At 40.9% G+C, this 26,356-nt stretch overlaps 1 pseudogene; it reads right to left on the bottom strand.

Moving 5' to 3' along the window:
- LOC127974295 (uncharacterized) overlaps nt 1–10,288 on the bottom strand; it is a 35,429-nt pseudogene extending 25,141 nt beyond the window's left edge.
- Nucleotides 10,289–26,356: the final 16,068 nt, after the last annotated feature.

The following is a 26,356-nucleotide window of genomic DNA, read 5'->3' as shown; positions in this document are numbered from 1 at the left end:
AATAATTTCAGCATTTTTTTTTTGTCTTGTGGAATAAATGTTAATATATTTTATGCACAATATCTTACTCAGGACAGTACTAAATAAAAAATAACATGCATTTAGTATGATCTCTTTTATTTTTTGAAAATTACTCATATTTTCACAGATTCTGCAAGGGGTGCCCAAACTTTCGATCCCCACTGTATGTATATATATATATATATATATATATATATATATATATATATATATGCTTTTTTTTACTTAAAACAATTAAAATGATCTGCCAGTTGGGTTAGTAAAATACTTTTTGCTTTAAGGATATTTTACTTACCCCACTGGCAGATCATTTTACTTGTTTTAAGCAAGCATTTATTTATTTATTTTTTTCTCGGAACAAGACTAAATATCTTAAGTCATTAGGCTTATCTAGTAAAACTAAATTGATTTAAGAATATATATATTTTTTTTTATATATATATTTTGAGTAGAAACAAGACTAGTAGTTATTATTAGGTAATAGTAGGTAGTGCACAGTTGTGATAATCCACAGAATCAGTCAGTTAGCTCAGCAATAAGGCTATAAAGCAACTGAGAATCAATAGTCTTGATATTCCTAAAAGTTATGGAATGCTCCTTGGCAGACTTTAAGCAGAGGTTGAAAATTCAAAGATAAAGAATTTATGCTTGCTAAAATATAGTTCATAATTTTTAAGTTGACCAATGTGTGGCCAGATTTATAAGTAGAGTCAACATACTGAGTGAAATTAAAACAGTCCAATACATCCATAAAGCTAGCTGTATCAACATGTATATTTATGTCCCCTATGAGCATTATATCTGAACCATTCAAACTCAACAATGTGAGCAGTTCAGCAATTTCAGAAAAAACCCAGATTGACCTTGGGAGGACCATAAATAAGTATGAGGAGCAGGGGGAGAAGAACAGTAAAGTTTTCATCACCAGGAGACATCTGTGGGTAAAATAGATTAGACATGCAGATACCACGAGAATTCAAATGTCCTGGCACAGTTGAGTACCCTTAGATGTTCTTAAGTTTAACTTAAGAAGTACTGAAGTATCATTTTTAGTAAATTAAGTACAAAAAGTACATTATGGACGTGTACTTGCTTTTCACCTGGGCAGTCCAGTAGAGCCCTTGATGTATCCTGAGTCACATGTAGCATTCATCGATTCGCATGTGAAACTAGGCCAGGATCAGATTCACTCATTCACACAGCCTCAGGTCATAAAGCTCAGAGGGTGTTCGCACACAGGTTCTGAGCTGAACAAAGCAAACCAGCGATAACAGGTGTTATCAGGTGGCATCAGGAAAATTTAAAAGCAGCAAACAAACTTCCAAATATAGCTTATTTAGGTGTCAATAAATTTTAAAAGCATTGATAATAAAATAATTAAAGGTAACTAAAATTAATAAAAGTTAATAAACCAACAAAAACACAATTGTGCCAGCGTCCTCTCACACAGTGTGACATAAGACATCAAAAAGCTTTAAACATTATTATATAGAATGGAAATGTCACGGCATTACAGGGTTGACAAGTGCAGAGACAGAAAAAATAAAATAAAAACTGCTTTTATCTGAAAACAAACGCATTTTAAAAGAAAAAAACACTGTAATACTGTAATAAAATATGTTTTATTTCTATAAAAAGCTTCATAGAACTCCTTTTCAACGATTTCTTAAGCATTAATTATACAGACATTTCCCAGTCTCTCTCCTGACCTGGTATATTAAAAGTGCAAAATGATCATGGTTTAATTTGAGACTAAAAAAAAAATATTTGCTTCTCCTTTGACATCACTAAATGTGTGTTGGAGGTTGGGTTACAGAGCTGTGGGAACGGTATTTGTTCCAGATTTATTTGTAATTATAGTTTAGAGTTCTGAAATGCTAAAAGTTCATTCATGCTGTGTCAGTGGCATTTGAGAGTGAGATTTCTTTCCTCTGCCATGAAATGAGTTTAGTCCCGCATGAGCAACACTGACAAAGAAATACCAGCTAATTATTTAACTGGAGGAATGTACCTTCAGGGAACGTTGGGCAGAATCTTGTCTTCTCCTGCAAAGCTGATAATGTTAATTGGTCAATTTTAAATGAATGGTTGCTGTTGGAATCAAATTGATGTCATTTTCCTTTCACCATTGTTGAATTTCATCTACCTTGGCAGTCTGTAATCTTATATATTGGTTCATAGTTACTTGTCAAACGGCGTAGGCAACATGCCTCCAATATTCATTTATAAAACTTGTACCCTCTACTCAATGTCAGCTGAAATAAAATGTCTTCATTGTTTATTTGCTAAACTTTATTACAATGTTGTCCCTCGAGTAACTTTGGGGCTTCTGAGGTGGAGTTATTGGTGCCTTTGTGTTTAAGGGGTTTTAAGGTTTTCATTTGTTTTCCTGCAGTCTGAATGATTTTACTCAGATGTGTCTTTAACTGTCAGTGATTGCAACATCAATTTAGTGTCAGATCAAGTTCTTTAAATAACTTTTAAAACATGTGCTTATAAAGTGCATTAAACAAAGGAATAAAAAGGAATAAAATAATATAATAAGAAAATAAAAACCCTAGTGAGCAATATCTTTTTAAGTGTATGAATCGATAGTTATATAACACAATTGATGTAGTTCGAAGACAGATTTGTCACTGAGGTGGTTGGCCAATGATATGTAGACTTCAGGTACGAACATGTACTTAAAAAAAAAAAAAAACAATACAATATGTAGCATTTAGGGGTACATAGATTTTTTTAGCCTTTTATATCTTGTACCTCAGGGAACCGCTAGGGTTGCCAACTGTTCCATAATTGTCCCATATTTAAAGGGATAGTTCACCCAAATAGCAAAATTATGTCATTAACCCCTTTACGTGCAAACATCTCCGACGGCCCCAGTTTATTATTGTTTCACTTTCACAGCACATTAAACATCACTCTCTTACTTCATCTGGACAAACTGTGCATCAGTTGAAAGTTTAAAGACTCTAGCTTCGATATTTGACCAATATTTTGATAAAACATTGTTGCAGTGAAAGATATATAGTGATATATAGTGGATATATAGATATATAGTGATTTATGTCAGGAGTGCAAAATAATAAATCCCTATTATGCCACATTTTGAATAGAAATTCACCACTCACTCATATTCAGCCACGTCAGCAGCGGTTTATTTGTGTTCACATAGACTCAATGAACAGCGTCAATAAGGATTTATAGACCAAAGATGCATATCTGCGGAGATATATGGATATATTTACTGATGTTTACTTCATATTTCTTCAGACAGAATCGTCATTTCTATTCATTTTCCACGATTTACGCGATCTGATGATAAACAGCCTCTCCCAGCAATCTGTGTGTGTGTGTGCAGTGGTGTGAGCTTGTGCTGTGTGTCACTCAGACTCCGATTGGTCCTTCCCAATGTCAATCTTAGAGTGTCATAACCGGACACCGCCACATCGTGTCACATGCTTCCTGCACACTTCCTGGTAGTTATCTGGCCAAAACAACACTGAAACACCTCTGTACACACGAAATATATGAATAATAAACCTGTGATTACGATAGTAAAGCTTGGTATGAGAATTTCTTGAGATCTGTGGCGTTTTTATAAAAAAAAATTGAAAATGTACATCGGAAATGCTAACTCATTTTTACAACAGTAAACGGCCAAATTCCACCCCTGATCGCTAAAGGAAGTTATTATAAACACTCGATCGGGGTTTAAAGTGAGTTTTGAGTAAATGTGTACTAATAATTTCATAAATTGTCTGATGTAGCTTGATGCTAACGTTAGGTCCAATGCTACTAATAGCAGGTGCATTTCTTCTTCATAATGCATTTTTGTCTCAATAATTCACGTAAGGTCGTAAGAAAATGTTTTGTTGTATTTTTATAGTAAGACTTTTGATAAATAAGGGCTAAATGCAAACAGAGACTGAAGTGAGATCGCTGCTTTGTGTCTTTGTAAAGCCTGAAAAACCACAATAAAGGCTAATAAAGGTGGAATAAAAACAAAAGAATAATGATAAAAGAATAATGCGGATAATGTGTCATACCTGGCGGAGGTGTGAAAGACTCGTTTGGTGAGAACAATACAACAATGAATCGGGGAGTTTTCCAAAGCCAATACACACACAAAATACACAGAAGAGTTTACATGTGAGATCTTACAGAGATGACAAGGGCCATAAATCAGTCTGATTAGCCTTCTCTAAAAAACACACATGACATGGCCTTAGAAAATATTTCATAAAATTCACAGTTTTACAGATTCGATTATGAAATTTTTTATGAAGTTTTGGAAGACTTGTGGCCTTAGCTACACTGTGTTTTCAAACTCATTTCCTACATCAACAATTTTTTTAAATACATTTAAAACATATATTTTTTAATATTTTTATTTTTGTTTTTATGTTTGAGCTTATATATCTCTATTATCATAACAGTCTGAGTGATTCTGATTCCTGAACAGTAAACTTTAAAGTGTCAGCTTTGTGAACAAAGGTTGATTATGTATCTAGTCAGAAAGAATCATGAGCAGAAACCTTTTTATTTTAGGTATGTAATTTCTGTCTCCATGCCAAAAAAGGGGGGTTACTAGTAAGGGGTTAATAACGTACCCTCATGTTGTTCCAAACCAGTGAGACCTCCATTTATCTTCGGAACACAGTTTAAGATATTTTAGATTTAGTCCGAGAGCTCTCAGTCCCTCCATTGAAGCTGTGTGTACGGTACACTGTCCATGTCCAGAAAGGTAATAGAAAATCATCAAAGTAGTCCATGTGACATCAGAGGGTCATATAGAATTTTTTTTGAAGCATCGAAAATACATTTTGGTCCAAAAATAGCAAAAACTACAACTTTATTCGAAATTGTCTTCTCCTCCGTGTCTGTTGTGAGAGAGAGTTCAAAACAAAGGAGTTTGTGATATACGGTTCACGAACCAATCATTTGATGTAACCGGATCTTCTTGAACCAGTTCTCCAAATCGAACTGAATCGGTTTAAACGGTTCGCATCTCCGATATGCATTAATCCACAAATGACTTAAGCTGTTAACTTTTTTTAATGTAGCTGACACTCCCTCTGAGTTCAAACAAACCTATACCCCAGAGTAATTCATTGACTCAAACAGTACACTGACTGAACTGCTGTGAAGAAAGAGCTGAAGATGAACACCGAGCCAAATAATGACTTGTTCTCAAGTAAAGAACCGTTTCTGTCAGATGCGTCCGATTCGAGACCCGCAGAGCTGATGATACTGTGCATGTGTGATTCAGCGTGAAGCAAACTGACACACAGAGCATCTGAACTGAACTGATTCTCTTGGTGACTGATTCTGAACTGATTCTGTGCTAGTGTTATGAGCGCGGGTAAACCGAAGGCTTGAATCAAGGGCAATCATCGCAAATGAAGTCATTAGGTCGAGCGCAAAAGAACCGGTGAACCGTTTTCTTCAACGGTTTATTGAATCGAACTGTCAGAAAGAACTACTGGTAATCCAAACACCGATGCAACCGATTCTTGACTCGTGAACGAGTTACTCTATTGTTCGTAATCTGGACGCATCTGACAGAAACGGTTCTTTACTCGAGAACAAGTCATTATTTGGCTCGGCTCTATGTTCATCTTCAGTTCTCTCTTCACAGCAGTTCAGTTAGTGTACTATTTGAGTAAATGAATTACTCCGGGATATTGGTTTGTTTGAACTCAGAGGGAGTGTTAGCCACTTTCAAAAAGTTAACAGCTCAAGTCATTTGTGGATTAATGCGTATGGGAGACGCGACCCGTTTAGTTCGAGTTTTATTACATATTTTTTTCAACTTATTCAATGTGCTGCTTGCTTGAACTGAGCACTTGAAAGGCAGGGCGAAATTAAAGTGTTTATTTACTTATTTATTTCTGTGGTTTCTCATGCTTTATGTAAACATATGAGTTGATCAGTTCTTGTTTATTCACTTGATAGTCTTTATAAATGCAAAACATCCACATTTTATGCATTTATGGGGTGCTTTAATAATGTAATTTCATAAATTTTATGTCATTGCATGGATTATGTGAGCAAACTGATAAGCTGGTTATTTGAAAGTTCATTGAAACAAATAAATAAAAAAATAAAAAACAGAATCAGACTTCATTGTTTTTCTGAGAAAATGTATAACAGGTAATACATTTGACAATAATGTTCAGCTTCTACACATGGATTCTTTTTTTTTTTTTTTTTTTTTTTTATTGCTTTATAAGACCTCAGTTTATTGTCAGGAGCAACTTTTATTAATTTTTTCTCGCCTGTATATATATTTTTTTTGTGACGGTGTTGTCGTTGACTTGCATTTTATGATTCAGCAAGGACCATTGTTTCAGCCATCTTCAAAAATATTTTTTACTGTTCTTCTGAAGAAAATTAAGTCACAGACTTTTGTTTGATGGCCTCAGGGTAAGTAAATTAAGAGCACATTTTCATTTTTGAGTGAACTATCCCTTTAAAATAACTTATAAAAACAAACAGCTACTGTAGTTAAGTGATCTCAGTGTCAGAGACTCAGAGTAATGTAATTTCTCATTTTAGTGCGAGTCAGCATTTATGCAGCTGAATGTTGAACTCAACATCAGCAAGGTAGAGAATATCACACTTTGGTAATTATTTTAATGTAATACTATGCTACTTTACTAGCATTACTTAAAATCACTGTCAAACATGATCCCTAAATTCTGGACTTACTGGCCTATTGGCAGTAATAATGAGTCAAGATATGAAGCAATAGTTATCTTTGCGTCATTAACAATAACACACTTCTGTCTAATCTTTATTTAGATGTAGGAGGTTTTGTGCATGTTCACATGATCAGTGCTTTGCTCAAGATACTTCTTGCTGTGTGTGCAAATGGCTTCATTTGGAATTTAACAAAGATGATGAAAGTTCTGTAAATCCTGCCATTATTAGAGACAGATAGATAGATAATAACAATAATCCAGGTATAAAATGCTTCAGTTGGAGAAACCTCCATGTTTTTGTCTGCTCATGACTATTTATTTTTGAAGTGCTAAAACTTGTAATTAATCTTAATATAACATTTATATTCAATAACATTAAGCAAATAGACATCTCTCTTCCTTCAGTTTTCTCTGAAACACAGGCATGCAAACAGTTGATTAACATCAAGGGGAGAAACCGGATGAGTTAACAGCGTAATCAAATAGTGCATGTTGGTTATGACTTACAGTTTAAAAAAAAAAAAAAAAAAAAAACGGTGTCTCCAAAAATTAGAATATTTTCTCAAAGATCAATCAAAAATAGAAATGTTCAAGATCTCCTTTTGTAAAAGGGCTCCTTTTGTATGAATTACTGCTTCATTGAGGCGTGGCATGGAGGCGATCAGCCTCTGTTACTGCTGAGGTGTTATAAAAGCCCTGGTTGTTTTGATAGCGATATTTAGCTCATCTGTATTGTTTGTCAGATGTTATTTATCTTCCTTTTCACAATACCCCATAGATTTTTTGTGAGGTTCCCGTCAGGTGAGGTGGCTGGCCATTCAAGCACAGTAATATCATGGTCATCAAACCACTTGGAAGTGGTTTTGGAACTGTGCGCAGCTGCTGAAGTCCTTCTGCAAAATGAAATCAGCATCTCCATAAAGCTTGTCAGCAGATGGAAGCATGAAGTGTTCCAAAATCTCCTGGTAGATGGCTGCATTGACTTTGGACTTGATAAAACACAATGGACCAACACCAGCAGACATCACGGTATGGAAAATCATCACTGACTTCAGAAACTTCCCACTGAACTTTGGATTCTGTGCCTCTCCAGTCTTCCTACAGACTCCAGACCTTGATTTCCAAATAAAATGCTGAATTTACTTTCATCTGAGCAACAGTCCAGTTATTTTCTCCTTACCCCAGATGAAATGCTTGTGAATTTTTTTTCTGGTTCAGGAGTGGCTTGGTTCTAACTGTTGACAGCTGTTGCCCTTTTCCTGAAGACGTCTGAGTGTGGTGACTTTTGTTGCGCTGACTCTGACTTCAGTCCAATCCTTGTGAAACTCTCCCAAGTTCTTGAATTGGCTTTTCCTGACAGCCTACCCAAGGTTGTGGTAATCCCAATCCGAACAGCTGAGTCTTTGGTCATTTTCAAAAAACATCCGAAGACACATTTTTTTTTTTTTTCACCAGCACTTGACCAACTAATACTATAACTTATTGTAATTTTCTATTCTATTCTATTCTATTCTATTCTATTCTATTCTATTCTATTCTATTCAATAAAAAAGCTATGTGTTCTGTGCTAGACTAACTGAGACTTGTCATGGCACTTGTATACTGTTGTTGATCTCTCGTTGGACTGATTGCTTCTGTTTTTCTTATTTGTAAGTCGCTTTGGATAAAAGCATCTGCAAAATGATTAAATGTGTAAGGGAAACAGGTCAATTTAGCTCAAAGGGAATCATTTAAGATTTTAAAGGGAATTTGAACAGAATCACTGTTTCACGGCTGATCACTGAGACGCCCTGCGATTCACTGAACGAGCCGTTTAACATCTGCGCTGGATATTAATATCCAAAGTATAGTGAAAACACTATCAATTAGCACAGTTACAAGATAGGCAGTTTAAGACATTAACTTGAAAGCACAAAACACAAGATATTTTAAATTCAATTCTTTTCAATATGAATAAGGCTTTATTAGATAATTCTAAGACATATAAACTAATCTAACACATAAACGCATGCACTCACACATTCACACAAGTTGCAGGAAGATCCAAAGTTAGGGGAAAATGAGTTTAAGAGAATGGAAATGTGGAATCCCAAGTTTACAGCAATACGTGAAATTGTATAGACATGAACAACCATCAATCACTTAATTAACGCTCGCATTGAGTTCCTCAATGAGGTTGAAATTATATTAGATACACCAGTACAAATGTCTGAGGGTACATTGCCTTATTTTCCGATGTCGCTGATTGGCTGGGAGTTCAGTAGTCGCTGAAGTGAGTCGTGACGTCTTGGGAGGCCGTGGTTGGGCGTTGGCTGAAGATGCGAGTTGTGTGGCTGGCTTAAGTTGAACTCGACATTACAAAACTTAACCCAGAACACGAAACTCTCAAACGAAAAAGAAAATAAATAAAGTTTGACGAGACTAGGTTTGTGTTTCTTTTCATCGTGGCTAAGTAGCAGCAGGCGTGCAGGCTGAAGCACGCTGGAACCGCGCTCAAAGAACAGTGATGACAAACAGCATGGCTAAAAGCTAAAGCTAAGAAGCAAAGCTACAAGCTAAAAGCTAAAAGCAGGCATGACTGATAGCAAAAGCAGAGCTAAAACTAAAAGCAGACATGACTAATAGCAGAAGCATAGCTAAAGACTAAAAGCTGGCATGACTAGTAGCAGAAGCAAAGCTAACAACTAAAAGCAGACATGACTAATAGCAGAAGCAAAGCTAAGAACTAAAAGCAGACATGACTAATAGCAGAAGCATAGCTAAAGTCTAAAAGCTAGATTTTATGGTGTCCTAAGTATTTAAACTGGCCTGTTGGCCTCACCTCAAATGTTGTCTTGACCAATCAGATATTGTCTTGGCTCTGGGGTATCATAAATCATGTTATCTTACCAAGCATGTGGTCCGAATTTTCCCGCTCTTGCAGGGTCTAATTTTGGACATGATTCCTATAACAAGAATATGATACATTTGACAAATAACTGATGGTCAGGACTATTTCAAGCAAGCAGATTCGATTACATAGATACTAGACATGAATATGTATCCTTAAGCTATCCCATAGTTATTAAAAGACATACACAAAAAGTGATTACAACATGATAGTCAAATGTGTGGGTTACATATAAATGAATATGGAGTGAAGCGATGGACTGATATTCATTTATAAGTCTTTTTGAGTTCATTTTGGTCCATATATATGTAGAAAAGATTTCTGAGGAATTCAGCTTGTGTTTCAACCACAGCCCTGATCGACTCTTTGATTTGTCTGGTTCGTGTCATTTCTGCTACAAATGTAAATGTAAGGGAACCAGTTTGTGAACAGACAAACACTTCAGTGCATAGGCTCGCCTTGTAGGGACAGCTCTAGCTTGAGTGATGGTGTTTGGCATGCCCGGTAGCGGTCCACTTAGGTTTGCCATGTCCCATCCAGAAGTCACACGTGGAGGTTCCACAGGTCCAGATGCGGGTGCCATAGCAAGCCATGCCTCTGAGAAAGGAGGTCCTTCCTCCACAGAGGTCTCTAGAGCAGCTAGTATGTCCCTCCTTTGCCAGTCTGCCATTACAGTGCACCGATATAGCTCCTCTAAGTGCACCAGAGGCCAGTTTTGTGAGACTGGTTCCCTTAGGAGGTCAACTGGCGGTGTGGGAGCCCCTCCCAAGCATGCTTCATTGTATCCTGCCTCGGAGGGCAGGCCCCTCTGGGATAGAGCTGGGTTCACTGCATTACACTGTGCACATCTCCCCTCTCAGTGCCCTCAGGAGATCGATCTGCAAACAACATCTGTGTTCTAGGGCGCAGCGGTCTCCCATGAGTGCTTCTCTAAGTTACTGCCTGGAAACCTAGTAATACTAAGAGGCTTGCCACCTCCACAGTGGTTTTACAGCCAACCATTCCGAGGAAGGATGGATGGTGGCAACCTATTTTAGATCTGCATCGTTTGAACGGCTCAGTCATCGATGATTGACATTAGTTCAATTAGAGAGGATGGCAGTTCAACATCATCATGACCCTAACTTGCTGGGGTGTGGTCATGTACCTGAATTTTGTGTGTCCACTCTGCCCGCAGTTTGTGAAGCAGTCACCGTCTCACTTGGAACATCAACTTTCTGGAGATGCTGGCCGTGTTATGAGCACTGAAACAATTTCTACCAGACTTAAGAGATTTTCATGTGTTGGTGTGCACCAAGTGGTGGCCTCCAAGGAGGTCTGCATTCGAGAACCTTGCACAAGCTAGTGCACCAGATCGTTGTGAGAGCCCAAGAGAAGCTACTTTCTCTAAGAGTGGTTTCCATCCTGAGGTGGTGAAGCAGATATGGATAATGTTTGGCCAGGCTCAGGTGGACCTGTTTGCAACTCAGATGACATTACACTGTCCCCTCTTGTTCACTCTGACTCATCCAGCTCCTCTTGAGCTGGAAGGTATGGTGCAGACTTGGCTAAGGCTTTGTCTTTACACTTTTGCCTTGATTGCTCTGCTCCCAAGAGTTCTGGAGAGAGCGCACCAGGCCATGGCCCATCTATTGTTAGTAGCCCAGTTCTGGACGACCTGGTATGGTTCTCAAACCTAATTTCCATCCTCGATGGCTCTCCATGGGAAATTGTACTGTACTTCTTGGTGTGGAGACCGCCAGCTTGACCCATTCAACTGCCTATTTGGTACAGTTGTGGAGTTCCTGCAGACCCATTTCTCCACAGGGTTGACCAACTCCACCCTAAAGGTCTACATGGTGGCCATTGCAGCCTACAATGTCTCCCCTCTTGGTGACCAGTCATTGGGCAAACACCCACTAGTTACACATTTCCTTTGTGGTGCACTGATACAATTTATGTCTGGTGTACCCCAGGTCTTCAGTCCTCCTCCATTTGGGGAGCCTGACCAGCAGAAACTGAATTGTGAGTCCGGTGTGAGCAGAGCTGCCCTGTGGAAAGGGTGAATCGTCTGCTAGTGTGCTATGGTCCCCCTAAGAGGGGTCTTCCTGCTAAAAGCAGTCACTCAGCCGGTGGATAGTGGATGCTTCTGTTTGTGTTTGAGTCCTCTGATCTCCCCTTACCTTTAAGATATGCGAGCCACTCCAGACTCTTCTTTACTCTTGTGCTAGCTGTGCTCCTTCACACACTAGGCAGAGAATTTTCATTCTGGTAGCGGGGGCATTCTCATTCTCAAAGCATTTTGATGCAGCTCAAGTTCCTGAAGAGGAACGTCTCCAGGTTAACCATGTTTCCTCAAGGGAATGAGATGCTGCATCTTGAAGCCAGTCTTCAGGCATTCCTGCCAGTGGTTGCATCATTCCTAGAAGCTGATGCCGATGTCACTGCATGTGCTTTTAAACTTCCTGGTCTCTACGTTACCCCTCCCTTGACGTCTCATACATCCATTGCACTGAATACACATGGGATTCAGAGTGTGGTCATACAGAAGGAGTTCCTAAAGCATTTCGATGCAGCATCTCATTCTCTCGAGTAACCATGGTTACATGCGTAACCTGGAGACGCTATTGAGAAACACAACCCATAGCAATAACAATATGACCTAATATAATACATCATACACATTCTACTATTTGTTTGTATTTAAAAGACAATGATTTAAACCCTATAGGCTACAATATGATGAATGAATGGAGTAAGCACAGCATGATCATGTCAATCAAACAGCCGCATTGCCATCTCTGCACATCTCCGTCTTTCAAAAACCAAACCAGCTTTCTGACAAGAGTAGGCTAATAACTAACTTAAATACAGATACTTTTCCTACTAGGCTTACATGTTTGCTTCCTTATCTGTTGCTGGTTTGCATGGCACATTCACATTTAATATTATAATTATTATTATTATTTTATTTTTTGTGAAGTTCAGAAAAGTCTTGTTTAAAGAGTTCTGCATAATGAAAATTGCACCTTAAATTCATTAAATGGTGTTCAAATTATCAATTAAAATTTGTCATGAATTTTCCCTACTTGTATGATACATTTATTTTTAGAAATGATTTATTATATATTTTAGAACACTGAATAGGACAAATAGTTGAAACACAAATATTTTTTTCAATATAATGTTTTCTCTTTTTTTCCATAGGCTATTTTTCCAGACCTGTAAATGTGGCCTACTTAAGTGAATTAGTTAAAACATGGCATATTTGTTCAGTGATATCTACTAGCTGCAAAACCATAAAAACATTATCTTCTTATCAAATATAAGTGTTCGAAGTTCTGGTTCAAGCTCTGCCTACTTCTGGTTTTATCCGAATACAGATATAGATAGAAAAATTTGTATCATTGTTACAGATACAAATACTGGCTTCGCTGCACAGCGATGAATGGAGGACGTCATTATTGGAGTTGTTTTTCTTATGTGTCGTGGGCTTTGTGATAATGGAGGTGGAATGTGAACACAATTTACGTGATTAAAAAAGCACAAAAATCTGACTAAATCTCCTCTGACAATTTGCAGTGTTATATATCATCAAGGCTGAGAAAAAGATCACAACACTGCAGACAATGGGTAAATGCTTTTATTGCTGGTTTCCATGTTCATGAAGAAAATATTTGTACACAGCTAAAATTGCTAGGAGGCTGGTGTTTGCCCAATCAGGGTACATTTACGTCACTTCTAGTTCCCATAGAACTGTAGGAGATAATATAGATTTCACGGTTCATGAATGCATTGTTTCCTGCTCGTCTTATGTTACGTCACGCTGATTGTCTGATGTGGGCATGATCAGCTGCAGCTGCACCTAATAACCAACTGCCTATTTAATGCCCTGTCTTCAGTCTCCTGTTTGTCAGATCGTTGTTTGAGGTCCTCTGTGCTACAGTACATGTCTGGTTTCTTCCTGCTCAGAATTAATTCTCGTGGGTTTGTTCCGGTTCTGTGGATTACGTCTTCATCATCCCTCACCAGCGCACTCAATTCAACATTTCACCCAACCTGTGCTGCCATCGAGGTCCCTGCACCACCCGCCGTCAACTGAAGCCTTTCTCATTGTCATACCTAATAAATCGTTACTTGCATTTTGCTTCCTGTCTTCTATCCTGACAATAGATCCCTCAAAGGAAGTTCCTAGAAATAAGTATTTTACTAGTTCCAGCTGAACATGCCCAAAAGCATGAACTAGGAGCTATGAAAAGGTTCCTCCGTTGTGAAATTATGATTTTTTTTTTTTTTTTTTTACTATTTTAATAATCTAAAGAATCCTTATCCACTGTAAAGAACGTTTTGTGCAATGGAATATTTCTATGGATTGTAAATGTTCTTCAGGAACTACAGATGCCAGATAACGAACCATTACTTTTAAGAGAGACGATATTCAAATTGATTGAGATCTGGTGACTTTGAAGGCCTTAACATCTAAAGGCCTAAATCATTTTCATATTTATCACACCGTTAAGTGACCTTTTGTGCCCAATGGATGAGGTCCCTGTTATCCTAAAAGACAACTCCGGCCCTAGTATGATGCATTTTTGTGGAATGCATGTGGAACTAGGAAGTTACGACTGTTTCCAAAAATACTCCTTCCAGTTTGTCACAAGTTTCGGAAAGTTTTTTTCGAGTATGGCTCTGTGTAACGTTAAATGGAGCGGAATTTCCTTATATGGGTTCTAAGGTCACTTCTGCCAGAAGAGCGCGCGCTCCCGTATAGCAGAGCACTGAGAGCACAACAGACGTTCACTGATCAGTGCGAGAGCATCACGATATGTCAAAAAAGTAGTGTGTTTTTGGTTGCCAGGGCAAGACAACCCTGCACGGATTATCAAAAAAAAAAAAAAAAAAAACTGCATTAAGGGACCAGTGGATGGAGTTTATTTTTACAGAGCATCAACGGAGTTGTGCAAGTGTTTTTGTTTGTTCCCTGCATTTCAAAGGCCTTTATTTTACAAACAAGGCCCAGTTTGACGCCGGATTTGCACATCGTTTATTTCTTAAGGATAATGCAGTCCCAACGAAAAAGGGTCACGATCGTGTGTTGGAACCGCATGCGGTGAGTAAAACTGCTTCAAATATCTCTGTATTGTTAACTTAGCTATCGGCGCGTAAGCACATCAAGTAAACAACATGCGATGTTGTCATCAAACTGCACTTTCCACATGTACACCTTAAAAAAAAATTCACAATTCTTTGCCAGTGTCATCTACGGGCATGTCTCCATTTAAGTGTAGTTTAGGGTACCAACCACCTAATTTTGTCAGTACGGAATCCGAGGTTTCGGTCCCCTCCGCACATGCACTAGTCCAGAGGTGTCACCGCACCTGGACCAGAGCTCGCAGAGCTCTGCTCCAGGCTAGGTCGCGCACCAAGGCTAAGGCCGATCGCCACCGGTCGAAGCCTCCCCGTTACGTCGTCGGTCAAAGAGTGTGGCTTTCTACCCAGAATATTCCTATGTGTTCCGTTTCTAACAAACTTGCTCCCAAATTTATTGGCCCATTTTCTATTACCAAAATTATTAATCCGGTAACCGTGCGTCTTAGCCTTCCTCCGGCGTACAGGAGGATTCATCCCGTGTTCCATGTGTCCAAAATTAAATCGGTGATTTCTTCCCGTCTTAATCCGCCTGCCCCGGTTCCCCCCCCCCCGCCTCGTCTCGTTAATGGGGAAACCACCTATTCGGTTAATCGTATTCTGGACTCTAGACGGAGGGGACGTGGATTTCAGTACTTGGTGGATTGGGAGGGTTACGGTCCGGAGGAGAGAAGCTGGGTTCCTGCTCGGGACATATTGGATCACCACCTTATAGATGATTACAATCTACAGGTAAAGCAGGCTGGGAACGTCAGGTGACGTCCTAGGGGAGAGGGTACTGTCACGGTAGGAAATCCAGTGTTTCCTCCGTGTCATGTTTTGTGGTTGTTTTTGTACTTACGTTGTCTCCATGTGCTCGTTTAGTTGATTGTGGTCACCTGGGTGTTGATTGTCTTGCTCCAGCTGATCCTCATCACCCCTCAGCTACATATACTCACCTCGCTCTCTGTCTGTTGTCAGATCCTCACTCATGTTGCAGTCTCCCTGTTGGATTACCGTCTCCCGTGTTAGTGTTCTGGATTGTGTTCGTGTTGTCGTCTTCGTGTGAGTGTTCCGGTCACTTCCTGGTTTCATCCATTGACCGTCCACACCGTCACCACCGACTTCACCATCCAGCACTTCTCACGCCACTGTAGACCTTCCGTCACCATTGTCCACATCCTGGACTGTGCCTTCATCCTTCAGTTTCGCTGTATTTTCTACCATCAATAAACAACCATTCTAATTACCTGCAATTGCTTCCTCCTCTCTTACGAGCCGTCACAGTAGGATCTGACCATCATGGAAGCAGCAGGCAATCGCTCCCCATCTCATCTAGAGGACATTCTGCAGAGAGTCGGTGATCGTATGGAGCGCCAAGACAAGGCGATAGATGAGATGGGTCGAGCCTTCCAAGCAATGGTGACGAAGGTGTCCGAGCTCGCTCTCCAGGCTCAACAGCAACAACAACCGCCACCCGCTGCGCCTCCCACGCCACCCACACCGCCGATCGTCTCCGGAGGGATTTCCCAGCCCGAACCACGCCTCCCCATTCCTGAGAAATATGCGGGTGAGCCAAACTTTTGTCGATCATTTCTGTCACATTGTTCTCTACACTTCGCCTTACAGCCCCGCACGTTCACCACCGAGGAGATGAAGGTGGCTTTCGTCTTGTCCCTACTGACGGGGAGGGCTGCCCTCTGGGGAACGGCGGTGTGGGAGAACCAGGACAGCTGCTGTGCATCGTTCCACACCCTTTCGGTGGAGATGAGACGAGTCTTCGACCGCTCCGTCGCCGGGAGGGAGGCGGCTAGACTTCTCACGGATCTACGCCAGGAAGAGAGGTCCGTATCCGACTATGCCATCGAGTTCCGCACCCTGGCGGCGGAGTGTAAGTGGAACGAAGAGGCGCAGTGGGATCACTTCCTGCATGGGTTGGCTGACCGCATCCAACAGGAGATCCGCGCCGCTGAACTCCCCACTTCTCTCAATGGTCTTATTGACTTCACCATCAGGATAGACAACCGACTCGACCAAGCCGACAGACGGAGGGGGAGAGTTGTTCTCGCGACCAGACCGGAGGCTCAGCGTCAGCGCTCAGAAGTTGCGGTCAGCCCACCTGGAGATTCTGAACCCATGCAGGTGGGGCGAGCTCGGCTCTCCCGGGAGGAGAGGATCAGGCGGAGATCCCTGGGACTGTGTTTATACTGTGCCAGCCAAGAACATCACATCCAGCGCTGTCCGGTAAAAGACCAAGCCCGATAGTAAAACCGAGGCTACTATCGGGTGGGATCTCTGCCAAGAAGACCTCATCTACATCGACACTCCTTCCGGTGAGTCTACGGTGGTCTACCCACGCACTTAATCTTCACGCTTTGGTGGATTCTGGGGCCGAGGGCAGTTTCATGGACTGCAAATTCGCCAGGAAGCTCAACATCCCTCTCACCTCCCTCAAACACCCCATTGCACCTTTTGCACTCAACGGACACAAACTGCCGATCATCACACAGACTACTCTACCGGTTTCGCTCATCACAGCTGGAAACCATACGGAAGAGATGTCATTCTTCATCACGGACTCACCTCTATCCCCCATTGTTCTCGGTCACACCTGGCTCCAGAAACACAACCCAAGGATCGATTGGCTTCTCGGATCTGTGGTTAGCTGGAGCGAGGAATGTCATTTGTCTTGTCTTTTGTCTGCTGGTGTTAATGTTTCTGAGTCTGTGTTTCAGGGGGAGGCAGTGGATTTGGCTAACGTGCCCGCGGAGTACCACGACCTGAGGGAGGTGTTCAGTAAGTCTCGGGCTGATTCTCTTCCTCCTCATCGTCCCTATGACTGTGCGATAGAGTTATTGCCAGGTACTTCTCCGCCTAAGGGCAAGTTATATTCCTTGTCTATTCCAGAGACGGCGGCCATGGAGAAATATATATCCAGTTCTCTAGCAACGGGGTTCATCCGCCCTTCCTCTTCTCCAGCGGGGGCGGGGTTCTTTTTTGTGGGAAAGAAGGACGGATCCTTGCGACCTTGCATTGACTACCGAGGGTTGAACAACATAACGGTAAAGAATACCTATCCTTTACCGCTTATGTCTTCAGCTTTTGAGAGGTTGCAGGGAGCGTCTGTTTTCACTAAATTGGACTTACGTAATGCTTATCATTTGGTCCGCATCAGGGAGGGGGATGAGTGGAAGACTGCTTTTAACACCCCTAGAGGCCATTTTGAGTATTGCGTCATGCCCTTCGGGCTAACCAACTCGCCGGCAGTCTTTCAAGCACTCGTTAATGACGTGTTACGAGACATGGTCGATCTATTTATATATGTTTACCTGGATGACATATTGATTTTTTCTTCGTCTCTCCAGGAACACGTGCAACACGTACGACGAGTGCTTCTGCGGTTGCTAGAGAATGGGTTGTTTGTCAAGGCGGAGAAATGCGTTTTTCATGCACAGTCTGTTTCTTTTCTAGGACACATCATTTCGACTGAGGGTGTTCGCATGGACCCTGATAAGGTTAAGGCTGTGGCAGATTGGCCATCCCCAGAGTCTCGCAAGGCCCTGCAGAGATTTCTGGGGTTCGCCAATTTTTACCGGCGTTTCATTCGCAATTTCAGCCAACTAGCCGCGCCTCTGACCGCTTTGACCTCCCCTAGATTGACGTTCAGGTGGTCAGACGCAGCCGAGGCTGCGTTTACCAAACTGAAGAGCTGCTTTGTTTCGGCTCCCATTCTCGTCACCCCTGATCGCTCACGTCAATTCATAGTGGAGGTCGACGCGTCAGAGGTGGGGGTAGGAGCAGTGTTGTCCCAGCGCACATCCTCAGACGAGAAGGTTCATCCTTGCGCGTATTATTCTCACCGTTTATCCCCTGCGGAGGTTAATTATGACATTGGTAATCGAGAGTTGTTGGCAGTCAAACTTGCACTGGAAGAATGGCGTCACTGGCTTGAAGGGTCGGGTGTACCCTTCATTGTATGGACGGACCATAAGAATCTCGAATACATTAGAACCGCCAAAAGACTTAACTCCAGGCAGGCTCGGTGGGCATTATTTTTCGGTCGTTTCGATTTTACACTTTCTTACCGGCCGGGTTCCAAAAACATCAAACCCGATGCTTTATCCCGTCTTTTTGAGCGTTCCGATCGTACTGCCACTCCCGAGCCCATTTTACCGGGGACCATCATTATCTCCGCGCTCAGATGGGAGGTCGAATCGAAGGTTTTGACTGCCTTAGAAGGGGTAACGCCCCCGGCTCGTTGCCCACCGAACCGATTGTTTGTGCCGGAGGGGTTACGGTCAGACGTTCTCCAGTGGGGTCATTGTTCCAGTGTTGCTTGTCACCCAGGGGTTAGTAGAACTAGGTTTCTAGTCATGCAACGATTTTGGTGGCATGGTATGGCTCGTGACGTCCACGACTTCGTCTTGGCTTGTTCGGTTTGCGCTATTGGGAAGACTTCCAATCGACCTCCAGAGGGGTTACTCTTACCGCTGTCTGTCCCTTCGAGACCCTGGTCCCACATCTCGCTAGATTTCATTACCGCCCTCCCGCCCTCTAAGGGCAATACGGTGATTTTAACCGTAGTGGACCGGTTCTCGAAGATGACTCATTTCATTCCCTTGCCCAAATTGCCATCAGCCAAGGAAACAGCGGTAGCTGTCATTGACCACGTCTTCCGTATACATGGCCTTCCGACAGACGTGGTCTCTGACAGGGGTCCCCAATTTGTGTCCAGATTTTGGCGAGAATTCTGTAAATTGTTAGGAGCGACTGTTAGTCTTTCGTCCGGGTTCCATCCCCAGAGCAATGGTCAAACCGAGCGAGCCAATCAGGATGTCGAAAGGGTTTTGCGATGTTTGGCTTCCAATAATCCTTTGTCCTGGTGTCAGCAACTCTCAATTGTGGAGTACGCACACAATTCTTTGCCAGTGTCATCTACGGGCATGTCTCCATTTAAGTGTAGTTTAGGGTACCAACCACCTAATTTTGTCAGTACGGAATCCGAGGTTTCGGTCCCCTCCGCACACGCACTAGTCCAGAGGTGTCACCGCACCTGGACCAGAGCTCGCAGAGCTCTGCTCCAGGCTAGGTCGCGCACCAAGGCTAAGGCCGATCGCCACCGGTCGAAGCCTCCCCGTTACGTCGTCGGTCAAAGAGTGTGGCTTTCTACCCAGAATATTCCTATGCGTTCCGTTTCTAACAAACTTGCTCCCAAATTTATTGGCCCATTTTCTATTACCAAAATTATTAATCCGGTAACCGTGCGTCTTAGCCTTCCTCCGGCGTACAGGAGGATTCATCCCGTGTTCCATGTGTCCAAAATTAAATCGGTGATTTCTTCCCGTCTTAATCCGCCTGCCCCGGTTCCCCCCCCGCCTCGTCTCGTTAATGGGGAAACCACCTATTCGGTTAATCGTATTCTGGACTCTAGACGGAGGGGACGCGGATTTCAGTACTTGGTGGATTGGGAGGGTTACGGTCCGGAGGAGAGAAGCTGGGTTCCTGCTCGGGACATATTGGATCACCACCTTATAGATGATTACAATCTACAGGTAAAGCAGGCTGGGAACGTCAGGTGACGTCCTAGGGGAGAGGGTACTGTCACGGTAGGAAATCCAGTGTTTCCTCCGTGTCATGTTTTGTGGTTGTTTTTGTACTTACGTTGTCTCCATGTGCTCGTTTAGTTGATTGTGGTCACCTGGGTGTTGATTGTCTCGCTCCAGCTGATCCTCATCACCCCTCAGCTACATATACTCACCTCGCTCTCTGTCTGTTGTCAGATCCTCACTCATGTTGCAGTCTCCCTGTTGGATTACCATCTCCCGTGTTAGTGTTCTGGATTGTGTTCGTGTTGTCGTCTTCGTGTGAGTGTTCCGGTCACTTCCTGGTTTCATCCATTGACCGTCCACACCGTCACCACCGACTTCACCATCCAGCACTTCTCACGCCACTGTAGACCTTCCGTCACCATTGTCCACATCCTGGACTGTGCCTTCATCCTTCAGTTTCGCTGTATTTTCTACCATCAATAAACAACCATTCTAATTACCTGCAATTGCTTCCTCCTCTCTTACGAGCCGTCACATTTATTTGATGTTCGATTCATCATGGGTTCCCTCTTACTCCGTGGTTCTCTTAGGTATTTGTGCACATACGTACTCTTCAAAAACAGCGCTTATAGAAGACATGCAAAAATACATAGATTAAAATGCATTTAATTTTAGAAAGAATGTATAGATTGTACTGCATGTTACCTTGCTTCTAACCAGAGGTTGAGAGCTGTAGCTCCAACCACGTAAGTGTGTGACACTGTTTGTAAACTCTGAATCATTGAACTACAGTATGCTGGGAATGAAGGAGCGAATTGTGACCATAGTTGGCAAACACATAGTTTTTGGGAAACGCACACCAGATTAGAAATGTTTCATCATAGGGTAAAGTTGATGTTTAATTTTAATATTAGTATTTACAGGTTTGTAGCTCATACACAGGTGCTGGTCATATAATTAGAATATCATCAAAAAGTTTATTTCGGTAATTCCATTCAAAAAGTGAAACTTGTATATTACATTCATTGATTACACACAGACTGATATATTTCAAATGCTTATTTATTTTCATTTTGATGATTATTACTGACAACTAAGGAAAATCCCAAATTCAGTTTCTCAGAAAATCAGAATATTACATAAGACCAATACAAAGAAAGGATTTTTAGAAATCTTGGCCAACTGAAAAGTATGAACATGAAAAGTATGAGCATGTACAGCACTCAATACTTATTTGGGGCTTCTTTTGCCTGAATTACTGCAGCAATGCAGCGTGGCATGGAGTCGATCAGTCTCATAACACTGCTCAGGTGTTATGAGAGCCCAGGTTGCTCTGATAGTGCCCTTCAGCTCTTCTGCATTGTTGGGTCTGGCATATCGCATCTTCCTCTTCACAATACCCAATAGATTTTATATGGGGTTAAGGTCAGGCAAGTTTGCTGGCCATTTAAGAGCAGGGATACCATGGTCCTTAAACCAGGTACTGGTAGCTTTGGCACTGTGTGCAGGTGTCAAGTCCTGTTGGAAAATGAAATCTGCATCTCCATAAAGTTCATCAGCAGCAAGAAGAATGAAGTGCTCTAAAACTTCTTGGTATAGGGCTGCGTTGACTTTGGACCGCAGTAAACACAGTGGACCAACACCATCAGATGACATGGGACCCCAAACCATCACTGACTGTGGAAACTTTACAATGGACCTCAAGCAATGTGGATTGCTTGCCTCTTCTCTCTTCCTCCAGACTCTGTCTGTTGTTCAAGAGTGGCTTGACACAAGGAATGCGACAGCTGAAACCCATGTCTTACATACGTCTGTGCGTAGTGGTTCTTGAAGCACTGACTTCAGCTGCAGTCCACTCTTTGTGAATCTCCCCCACATTTTTGAATGAGTTTTGTTTCAAGATCCTCTCCAAGGTGCGGTTTTCCCTATTGCTTGTACACTTTTTTTCTACCCCGTCTTTTTCTTCCTTTCGCCTCTATATTAATGTGTTTGAACACAGAGCTCTGTGAACAGCCAGCCTCTTTTGCAATGACCTTTTGTGTCTTGCCCTCCTTGTGCAAGGTGTCAATTATTGTCTTTTGGACAACTGTCAAATCAGCAGTCTTCCCCATGATTGTGTAACCAACAGAACTAGACTGAGAGACCATTTAAAGGCCTTTGCAGGTGTTTTGAGTTCATTGGCTGATTAGAGTGTGGCACCTGGTGTCTTCAATATTGAACCTTTTCACAATATTAAAAATCTCTGAGATACTGAATTTGGGATTTTCATTAGTTGTCAGTTATAACAATCAAAATAAATTAACATTTGAAATATATCAGTCTGTGTGTAATGAATGGATATAATATCCAAGTTTCACTTTTTGAATTGAATTAATTGAAATAAATCAACTTTTTGATGATATTTAAATTATATGACCAGCACCTGTAATGTGACCAGACCCTGTCCAAGTTCCCTTTACACTATCAAAAACTATTCTGTGTTCAGGACTTTCTATAATATTCAAGACAAGTGGGCTTGACTTTTTCTCCCCATCAGTCCAGCTGTCCAATCAAATCTCTAGCCTTGTTGGACAGCAACACAGAGAGAATGTTAACTAGCCATCAGACTGGATTAGGCCTGTTATTTGTCACGTGGCACAGACAGCACTCCGATCAATACCTTTGTAAAAAAACAAATGTTGACAGGTAAGATCTTGGCTTCTTCTGATAGGGGTGGTGTAGATTGGGAACTTGTAGCAGACCAGTTCAATAATGTGTTGAGGGCTTTTCTGTGAAGTCAGCACTCTGAGCGAGCCACAGATTAATAATAAATGGGGGATGGGATAACTGGAGGTTATTTCTGACCTCTAGGCTCTATGCAGACTCTATCTGAGAGAGAAGGGGTTGATGAGAATTCTGGCCAAATACAGCTGTCAGAGCTCTGAATACATGTTGACCCTAATAAGCTGCACTTACAACCGTTCCCTTCTTAAAAATACAATCCAATGTCAGTGCAGTATTGTTTGGCTGATAAATTATGCATCTTAATGTAATTTAATTATCTCCAACTCTTGTCAGTGCATGAGGCAACAATACACTTGAGATCAGCATGGAAGATATTTCATGAGCTCACAAATACAGAGCATACATCATTCTCTCTCCATTGTGCCACAAGTGCCTCATAAATAAGGTATCAAAAGAAGCCCTAGACTGCACTGTATAAACTTTGGACAGACCATCATCATACTGGCACTCAAAAAAGGTTATTTCAGATCAATTGGATGTCATCCAGATGTACATCACATTGACAAGAGGCAGAAGGTTCAAATCTCATATCAGGCAGTGGAGTTTTCTACTAAAGTTTTTTTTTTAGATGGTTAACTTTCTTGTGGTCTGTCTTCAACTCCAACTCAGTTTCATATAGTTTTACTCAGACCAAACTATTATTTTCTGTCAAAAACAACAAAACTAAGATGGAGAAACTTGGTTGTTCTTTCTACAACACCATTGTTACATACGTTACGTTACGTTTTGCAGCAGTTTCAAAGTGTAATGTCCAGAGATTGGACACAAGCTCAGTACTTGACCGTGGCACATTTATACTACGTTGGTACAGGCACATATTCCTGCATTTTTATTTTGCTGCTTGAGGTATATATTGTGGCTGTTCAGAATTAAACAATCCGGAGTGTAACACAATTGTTAATGCAGCCTTGCTATTTTAACTTCCTCTTGTGGATTTGAACTGCTTTGTCGAACCGTAGTTTCACAGGGTTCTTATCTGAGCTCTTCATCTACGTGCAACATGGTGTCATGTGAGCTACAGAGAAAACCAACTGAATTAGAAAACTCATGCATATGAAGCTGGATATGTGACGACAATGTTCAAAAGTATCAGTTTTCAAATCACACAAGATGTTAAATTATTTTGAAGTCATAGCATAATATTCTTTAAGAAACTGAGTGAAAATTTATATTTAAGATCAAAACTTTGTACATCATATTTTGTGTGAGTTTCCTTGCCTCTAGTGTTCATTTCAACTGGAAACTGCACTGAATCATACATAGGCTACAGTAGGTAAAGTTTGATTTTTTTTTTTTTTTTACAGAAATGTAGGCAATACAGAGTCACATATTTCCAATGAGCCTATGTTGCAATAAAGACAGTTGCAACTTTAGCTCATAATTCTGCCTTTCTTTTCTTCTTTCTTATAATTGTAAGATATACATTTGCAATTGTAAGTTATAAACTACAAATCCGAGGGGGGAAAGTTTATTTCAAGTTTATATCTCTCTATTCTGATTTCACTGTTTAAATCTTCCCTTTTTTAAGTTTTTTTTTTTTTTTTTCTAAAATTCTGACTTTATAACTTGAAATTGCAACTTTTTATTTTCCCTTTCTTTTTTTTTTCTGTTCTATATACTGTTTATTATTATTAGTATTATTATTATTATTATTATTATTATTATTATTATTATTATTGTACTTCTGTCTGTTCTAGTCTGTTTGTCTATGTGTCTAGTCTACGTATTTTAATTACATGATTCTGAGAAAAAAAAAAATGTACCCAATATTTAATGTGAATGCTGTGATTTTAGCCTTCTCTAGAAATGTTCAAATCTGGATCTCTAGATGGTCCTTAAGGTAAGTTCTCAGCTAGAGGATTTGGCATCTGAAACATTCTTGGGAATCAAATGTTTACAACGCACAGATGGGCCCATCAATTTGAAGGCTGTTTACATGCCCAGCAGATGCTGAAGTCTATGACCAAAAGGAATGTGCTGTGGGCATACAGATGTTCTTACCTGACTTCTCCAATCCAAACCCTCAGTGGTCGCAGCTGTTTAGTAAATGACACCCATGTTTTTATCCATATTACTAATGATTTCAGATCAGTTACATATTTATATATTACATATTCATTATAATATATTCTGGAGATTAAAGTGTGTTTTGGGTTATTATTTACTTTTTTCTAGTAGGCAAACTCTCAAAATAAATATTGAAGCTACTGCTCAAATATAAGGGGACAAAGAGGACAATTGCTTTCAATGCAATTTCTTAATAAAAAAATTAGTAATGGTGCTACTGGATTTTCCTTCAAAGCATAAATGTTTCATCCTTTATGTGTGAACACCCTGGTCAACTGGGTAGCAGTAGTGTGAGTAGTTTAATTTAATTAGAGAGGACCTTGCCATGCCCAAACAGTCGTCACACGGTGTGGCACAGCATGCCAGACGGGCACATCCTGTCTGAGGTGTGAGGAATATTAAACACGACAGATGGCTCATGAATCATGTAGGTGCACAGACAGCAACAATGGAGACTACTTTCCTGTGAAAGAAACACGAAAGAGAGAGAGAGAGAGAACAAGTGCATCAGTGTCTATGATGTCCTACATTAAAATTAAAAGCTATCCACTTCAAACACAAGTTTCTAAGATATGCAAGTCATCCAGTTAGATTTTGTTATGGTTGTTGTGGAAGGGAAGTTAAAAAAGACAGGACTATCATACACATCATGCCCTTTAATTTATAGATTAAAGTCATTTAAATTTGAAATTAGAGACAATTATTTGCAAAGAACATAATGTCATGCATTGTATCGTAAATATGAGAAACAAACTGAGAAAGTGAGATGTAAATACACAAATTTTAGTTACAAAAATGAAAACACCATTTCCTATTACTTTATGCCATCAAAGCGGTAATAATATGGTGTTTTGAGGGCACTGTTAGTACTGAGGAGTAGAATTTGTCATTTCAGGTTTTTAATTTTACACCTGCACTGGTTTGTCTCCAGGTGTCCACAGCAGGTCTCTCGGTTGGAGGATCCTGCTGTCTTTACAGCAGTGGTCACGAGGTGCTGTTCACTCCAGGTGTGCTTTATCACACACTTCCAGGAGCATTACTAGCCAAGTGTTCCCTGCTGTCTGGCTTTTGGAGGGTGAAAGGGGGGCTGGGGCAGGACCCTCTGTTGCACTGCCCACAGCTACCTTTAAGGATTCTATATACTCTACAACAACAACAAAAATAGCATTTAACTGCTGTACTGCCGAATCTGAACTGTCTCCCTAAGTTGAGTTTCCATTATATTTCTGCTG

Source organism: Carassius gibelio, chromosome B16 (assembly GCF_023724105.1).
Source record: "Carassius gibelio isolate Cgi1373 ecotype wild population from Czech Republic chromosome B16, carGib1.2-hapl.c, whole genome shotgun sequence".
Taxonomy (NCBI): Eukaryota; Metazoa; Chordata; class Actinopteri; order Cypriniformes; family Cyprinidae; genus Carassius; species Carassius gibelio.
The sequence above is the reverse complement of the archived record's forward strand: the minus strand, read 5'-3'. Positions and strand labels throughout refer to the sequence as shown.